Here is a 7,178-nt window from a genome sequence, read left to right on the forward strand (position 1 = left end):
GAGATAAAGAACGAGAAGGACCATGAGAAGTCACATGACAAAGAGGTCAGCGCATTCAATCCCAGAGAACTGGAATTGAAAATAAGTTCTGCAACTTTCCCACTATGTGACTTTGGGCCAGTTACATAGTATTCATGAATTTCAGTTTTCCTGTGATGCAAAATGAGGTTAATGGTAATTGTTTTAATGAGTCAATTATAACTATATAATTATCTGTATATTTATGGCTCTATATGTTTAAAATACCTTTTAAATACCTGGCACAGTATAAGTACCCAATATTTCTCTTAATTTTGAGATAACAGATTATAACAAATTTAAGATAACAGACTATAAACCTGAAGAAATCAGGTTTCCAAAAGACCAGTGATCCATCTGAAGTAGGAGAGTAAACAGTGACATTCATCCACCCAGTTGCTAATTCATCCACCAGTCCTTGAATAAGGCACATGCTTACTGGCTTACTGAGATTTTTCCAGCGTCCAAAATAGACAGAAGCAAGACTTAACTGATGTTTTCTCACTCCTATTCCAATGCTTCTTCATGATATTCAAAACAAAAAACCTTAAGGCTGAGAAAAAATGAGAAGGGCAAGTTTAGATATTTAGAATATTTTAGAATTTCATTTGAGATGAGAGGTGGAGAATTTTCTGATGGCATGTTCTGATAAAATAGGTGTGAATCAGAACTGTTATTTGTCAAGAAAGTAGATTTCCATTATAGTCTCTGATACTAGATGCCCATGAATGGTGGATCGATTAAAGAAAATGTGGTGCATATACACCATGGAATACCACACAGGCATACAAAGAATGAGATCATGTCCTTTATAGCAACATAGATGCAGCTGGAGGCTATAATCCTAAGTGAATTAGTGTAGAAACAAATTCAAATACCACATGTTCTCACATGTAAGTGGGAGCTAAACAATGGGTACACAGAGACACAGAGATGGGAACAATAAACACTGGGAATTCCAAAAGAGTGGAGGAAAGGAGGAGGGAAAGGGTTGAAAAACTACCTATTGGGTACTATGTTCACCACTTGGGCAATGGGTTTACTAGAAGCCCGAACCTCATGTAGAAGAAACAGTGAAAACAGGGCAAATCGACTGTGACTGGTAGGAGCTTATCATGTAGTTGGAGTAATGAAACATTTGCCAAAGTAGATCCAAAACATCTGCAAAGCCGCCGATTAAGTACAAATTGATAAATCATTATGTATAAGGGTGATTCATAATCCTGGAGATAATAAAAATTAACTCTTGCAGTTCATTTGTCCATTTTGTGCTGGGAAAGTCACTGAGGTTTCTGGACTCCTTTCAACTCATTTATAAATGGGTGAGACATGACCAAAATCACTTTTATATAAATCACTTTTATTATTTGAGACATACCTTTTAGGATTCTACTTTTAAATTCTATCATCACCACTTGTCTTCCTCTCACCTTCAGTTCCCAACACACACACACACACACACACACACACAGACACACCTGATATTTGAATATTACATGATGGGAGAAATGAACAACTATGTTAACCAATAGGTGAGTTATTGCAAGCTTTGTATAAACAAGAGTTGAATCCCAGTAGGTATCACAGGCTTCTCATCTACCCTTTGATTCTCCCTTCTACCATCACATATAGAATAAGCAAAGGTCTTCTGATGAAAAGTTGCAAATATGTGGCAAAATAGAAAAGATGGAACACTGATGAAGAGTTTTCTAATATTAGTTTTGCTGAAGAGCTGGTGTGATTAGAGACAATAATTAGTTTGAATTTTCATAGGTAAAATGAACCACATTTGGCCATTCTTTGAAATGTTCAACCAACGTAGATTGTTATACTCACATCACATTTTGCATTATATGGTCATGGTTAGGATTAGCAAAACACTTGTGGGGAGCTGCCTGTTGCAATGACTGGAGATTTGAATTGCTCAGAACGATTTCTTTTGAGATTGTCAGTTCTACTTTGAAACTAGACTTATTAACACAAACATCCAAGATGTACCTTGAGGCCCCCTTGAGAATTACTTGTCTGCAGCTATTTATTCATTATTTGGTCATGAACTGGTAACATGTCAGACATGGAGAAGAAATTGTGTTGCTTTGCTGTAAAGGCAGAAAAGTCAACTATCTGTTAAATGAAAACGTGTAAGTATGAGAGCTATTTCTTTTGGACTCAATAATTTCTTTAAAATTTTTAAGAAGCAGGTGGGTTATCAATGTTGAAAGCTAATGTGTGTGTGTGTGTGTGTGTGTGTGTGTGTGTGTGTGTGTGTGTGTGTAATTAGATTTCTCGTCGCCTCCTTTTGTCCTGAGAGACACTTTCCCTTCATCCTATATCATCATACTATTTTCACAGGAACAGAATATCATCTTTTTCTTTTTAACTCCCTGTCAAAACCTGATCATTTACTTGCCTGAGTTGAGTAGCCATTAATGTTAGATATTTTATTAACTAGTTCTATGATTTGGGAATATCATTAAACTTCTTTTTCTCTCAGTTTGAAGGAAAGAGTTAGATTAGATAATATTTAAGCAGTTTCAACACTCTATGCCTCTACAAAATAACAAAATTTGAATTCACTCACTTGAATGTACCATAAACAGTTGTGGGAGTGAATAGCTATGGAGTGCCCATTAAGTATATCCAGCATAATTATGTTTCTTGGCTTGTCGTCACCGTGGTTAATGGGCAGAGAACAGGTATTCTATTTCTTTAACATGTACCTTTGGTCCTCAACCCTGGTTATCTAAAATTGTGATCTACATAGAGTGGATGCTCAATTTCAGACTGTCTTACATTTGAAAAATATGATAGAGTCACCCTTGTGGGTAGAGGAGTGAAAAGGATTGCTCCTCCAATGGTTTTAATCTGTGACTTTGGATGTGCAGGCACTATTACTAGAATTCTCATAGGATTTAAAAAAATCTGCATCTTCTAACAATATTTCAGTGGGTGATGGTGATTTGAAACTTGTCCAAAGTCACACAGCTGGTAAGTGTGAGATGCAGTACTAGTAGCCAGGCCTCTGATGTTAACAGTTGCTGAAGCCTTCCATGATCCCATCATGGCAGCCATAACTCTCTTTTCTGTGCTGTCATGGTATTTTATTCTTACTGCTAGCATAGAACTTATGACACTACATTGATTTTTGTATGCTACGCCCCTAAGATGTGCCTGGTATGTAGTAGCCACTAAAAAAATAGTTTGTCAGTTGAGTATTTGAATGCACAAGTGTCTGCTTGCACCAAACAGCTGTAAGTTCCTTAAATAATGGACCAGATCCTGTATGTTGTTATATCCCTAGTTCTTCAGACAGTGCCTGACACCTTGCTGGTACTCAACAAATATTTGTTGAATTGAACTAGATTCTTACCAAATGTAGTTCAGGGCTGCTTGTACTTCACTAACATCACCTCCCATGCTTTTTAAAAACAAATCACATCCTTCCTTTTATTTCTATGTCCTTTTTCCTTTTCCCTTTCCTTCCTGTTCTTCTTTCCCTATCTTTCTTTATCTGCTTCTATTCTTTCACTTTAATGACTTAATTTATATAATTTATATCCCATGCCTCTCCTTCTTTTTTTTTTTTTGAGTCAGACTCTCACTCTGTAGCCCAGGTTGGAGTGCCGTGTGGCGATCTCGGCTCACTGCAAGCTCTGCCTCCCAGGTTCACGCCATTCTCCTGCCTCAGCCTCCCGAGTAGCGGGGACTGCAGGAGCCCGCCACCATGCCCGGCTAATTTTTTGTAATTTTAGTAGAGCTGGGGTTTCACCATGTTAGCCAGGATGTTCTTGATCTCCTGACCTAGTGATCCGTCTGCCTCGGCCTCCCAAGGTGCTGGGATTACAGGCGTGAGCCACAGCACCTGGCCATCCCATGCCTCTTCTGTGCGCTTGCTACCTTGAAGGCTTGGTGAAAATGCTGATAGACAGTTGTCACTGTGTTGAGTCACGAAGTCGATCTGAAGCAAGATGAGCTAAGCTCTATGCCAGAAGGCACCATTTTTGTATGTGTATACTATTGTGTAGGAGGCAAGAAGAATATAAAAATCTACAAACTTGGGTTGAGGTATTGAGGAAAGTGGCTGACCTTAATGCTTTTCATTGTCCAATTTGTGGCTGAGAAAGCAACATTCCTGGGAAACATTCAAAGCACCAGATGCTGTGTATTAGTGATTCAGCATTAATGCCCATGGCTAAGGCACAGGCATTCCGGATTCCAGTTCACCTTTTAACCTATTTTGTACCAATAGACCTCACGAACAGTTGTGGCTATTTTTTAACTGGCAAGATTGTATTTGATTATGCCTAAAGACCAATTGTTGTTTTATTAGGATTAAAGGAGCCTGCATTTCTTTATGAATATTTCTGCCCCATCGTAATGCAATAGAATATGGCACACAACATGACTTTCCAGCTTGCCATAAATATGAAAACTTAAAAATTGCATAAACTGCTGCATTTTTCTCAGTTTGTCTGGTCTCTTCTTCAGTTCTTAAAACAAGAAATTACTTTCTTTCAATTCTCTCTTCTTTAGCTCACTCAGTTCCCCTGGTGGCATTAATTTATTGATTTTCAAAATATAAATCCATGTTCATTTCTGACTCACTTAACATTAAGTCGTCTGCTCTTCTTTTCCATTCAGTTCTTCTTTGGACCATTCCATTAAATCTGGAAAATGTTCTGTTGGTCTTAGCAGATGCCTTCTTATTATGAGGTCCCAGCTTCTAGTTCTGTCTCCTCAAACATTCAACTCCATTTCATAGCTGCATCAATTTAACGGCTTTCTGAAACTCTATGTTAAATAGCTCTTCTGGGAAGGAAAAGCATATAGGTTACATTGTAAATCTAAAAATAACAAGCATTATAATTTTACGTAGTTTTTACTGCAGTGCCTTATGTAGCATTTAAGATCACTAATTGGAACTGATTTTCATTTCTCCTCATCTTCTCTAATTCATCACAAAAGATAACACTGGAGTGATTACCTTACTTACTTACTGGATTCCAATAATGGACTTATGATGTTGGAAGGCATATAGATTATAATTATTGACAAAATGAGATCTATGTAATTAATGACCTATTTAGGCCATAAATTTCCTTACTCATTTTCAAATCTTTGCGAAGCATTCATTTTAGTGACTTTTAATTCCTGGTCAATTCTTTGGAAGGTACCTGAAGAGTCATCTAGTTTTAGCTCTGTGATTTATTGATAAGGGCCTCAGGGGAAACAATATGTGTATGTTTTAAAGTCATCTAGTGACTGGTAGCAGAGGCCATAGTGGGTCTCAATTTCAGTTACACATTAGAGTCACCTGAAAAGGTTTTAAAAATGCTCATGTCCGAGCTTACTACAGAGAACTTGATTTAATTGTTCTGGGGTTGTCCTGTCCATTGAGATTTTTAAAACCTTGTTCTATAATTCTGATGGACAATTCTAATTGGAGTAGTAGTCTAGTGGTTTAGAACTCAGCATTAGAAGGCAGAAAGAGTTAGCTTACTTATCCTATCTAAGCTTCATTTTTATTCATCTTTAAAATGGGGTAATGGGATATTTTCCTTACAGCTTTGTACTGACAGTTGAATGAGCGAACACAGTTGGAAAGCTGATCACAGGGACTGGCAGCTTGGCTGAGTCACCTGACTCCTAGGATAATATACTTTTGTGTTGCTTCTGCAATTCTTTCCTTTCCTTTCTGATCTGATGGTCATCTGCTTGCTTCTCTCCATTCCTTGGCTTTATTTCTTGTGTTTTTAGAGCTGTGGGGCCAAAACTGTGACAAGACTGTCCACTTTTGCACAGTGAAAGCCCACGTTTATTTTCTAAAGATGCTGGTCATAATTTTGTGCTCAGAGTTACTTTCTCTAGTTTCCAACACCCTGAGATAGCCTTGCATGTTTTTGCATGACTAATTTCATATCTGGTAGTGATACATTGGAAATTCTCTTGCATGACCTTCTGCTCTCATTCTTGGATTACAGTAGAGAAGGTGCTTGTGTTGCATGTTCTTGTTACCCTGAAACACCCTTTGTTATCCTCCTTTGTATTGTTGCTGGTTTAGTTGTCTTTCTCACTCCAATGTTTGCTGCTGCAGGACAGGGCTAATGTAAATTCTACTCGCCATGATATTCTTGAAGATTGCTAAAGTGCCTATAGGTGCCAGGCATTCAAAAATTGAAAAATATGGAAATAAGTTGTAGGATGCTAAGATAATGATTGCATCGTTTTCTAGGAATCTTAACTGAAGAAAATATGAGTGGAATATCTTGCTGGTTGCCTTCAGACTCACAGAAAAGTCCCCATTATTATAAAAATGTTTGACTGATATGCTCCACAGAGACCAGCAAGCTGATGTGCATGAGATATACAGAATGACATAGACTTCAATTTATTTATTTTTTTTCTATTATGAAATTGCTGGTTCTAGTCAGTCGCTAAGTCTCCAGTCTTTACCTTTCTTTGAGCATTTGTAAGAGGTTCTCTACCCTAAGCAGTAGACAGAAAGTTCTGCTATGCTGAAAGTACTAGGTTTCACACTTGGCCCAATAGCTAGGGAGGCCTTGATGAGATAAAGGGTTGTTACGCTTAATTTTCTAGAGTGAATAAAGCCCAAGTGCTGTGGAGTTAAGTCATGCAACTTGTAAAATAATTTTTTAAAATTGTAAATTGCCAATGTATAATTATATAAATTTATGGAATAAAAGTGATTATGATTTATGGATACAATGTAAAATATCATTAACCAAGTGAATTAACATATCCATCACCTCAAATACTTAATACTTTGAGTGGTGAGAACATTTGAAATTTATTCTTTTAGCAATTTTTAAATGTATAATACTCTATTATTAGCATAGAACTGAAAAAAATCTATTATCTTTCCTGCCTGAGATTTTGTGCCCTTTGACTCCCAACCCTGGCCTCTGTAACCCCCATTGTATTCTCTGCTTGTGATGTGGATTGTTTTGTATTCCACATGTAAGTGAGAACATGTCTCTGTATTTCTGTGCCTGGTTTATATCACTTACCGTAGTGTTCTCCAATTCCCTCCATGTTGCTGCGAATGACAGAATTTTCTTTTTTTAAGGTTGAATAGTACACCACATTTTCTTGGTCCATTCCTTCGTTGATGAACACTTAGGTTGATTCCATAATTTGGC

This window comes from Rhinopithecus roxellana, chromosome 10, assembly GCF_007565055.1.
Source record: "Rhinopithecus roxellana isolate Shanxi Qingling chromosome 10, ASM756505v1, whole genome shotgun sequence".
Taxonomy (NCBI): Eukaryota; Metazoa; Chordata; class Mammalia; order Primates; family Cercopithecidae; genus Rhinopithecus; species Rhinopithecus roxellana.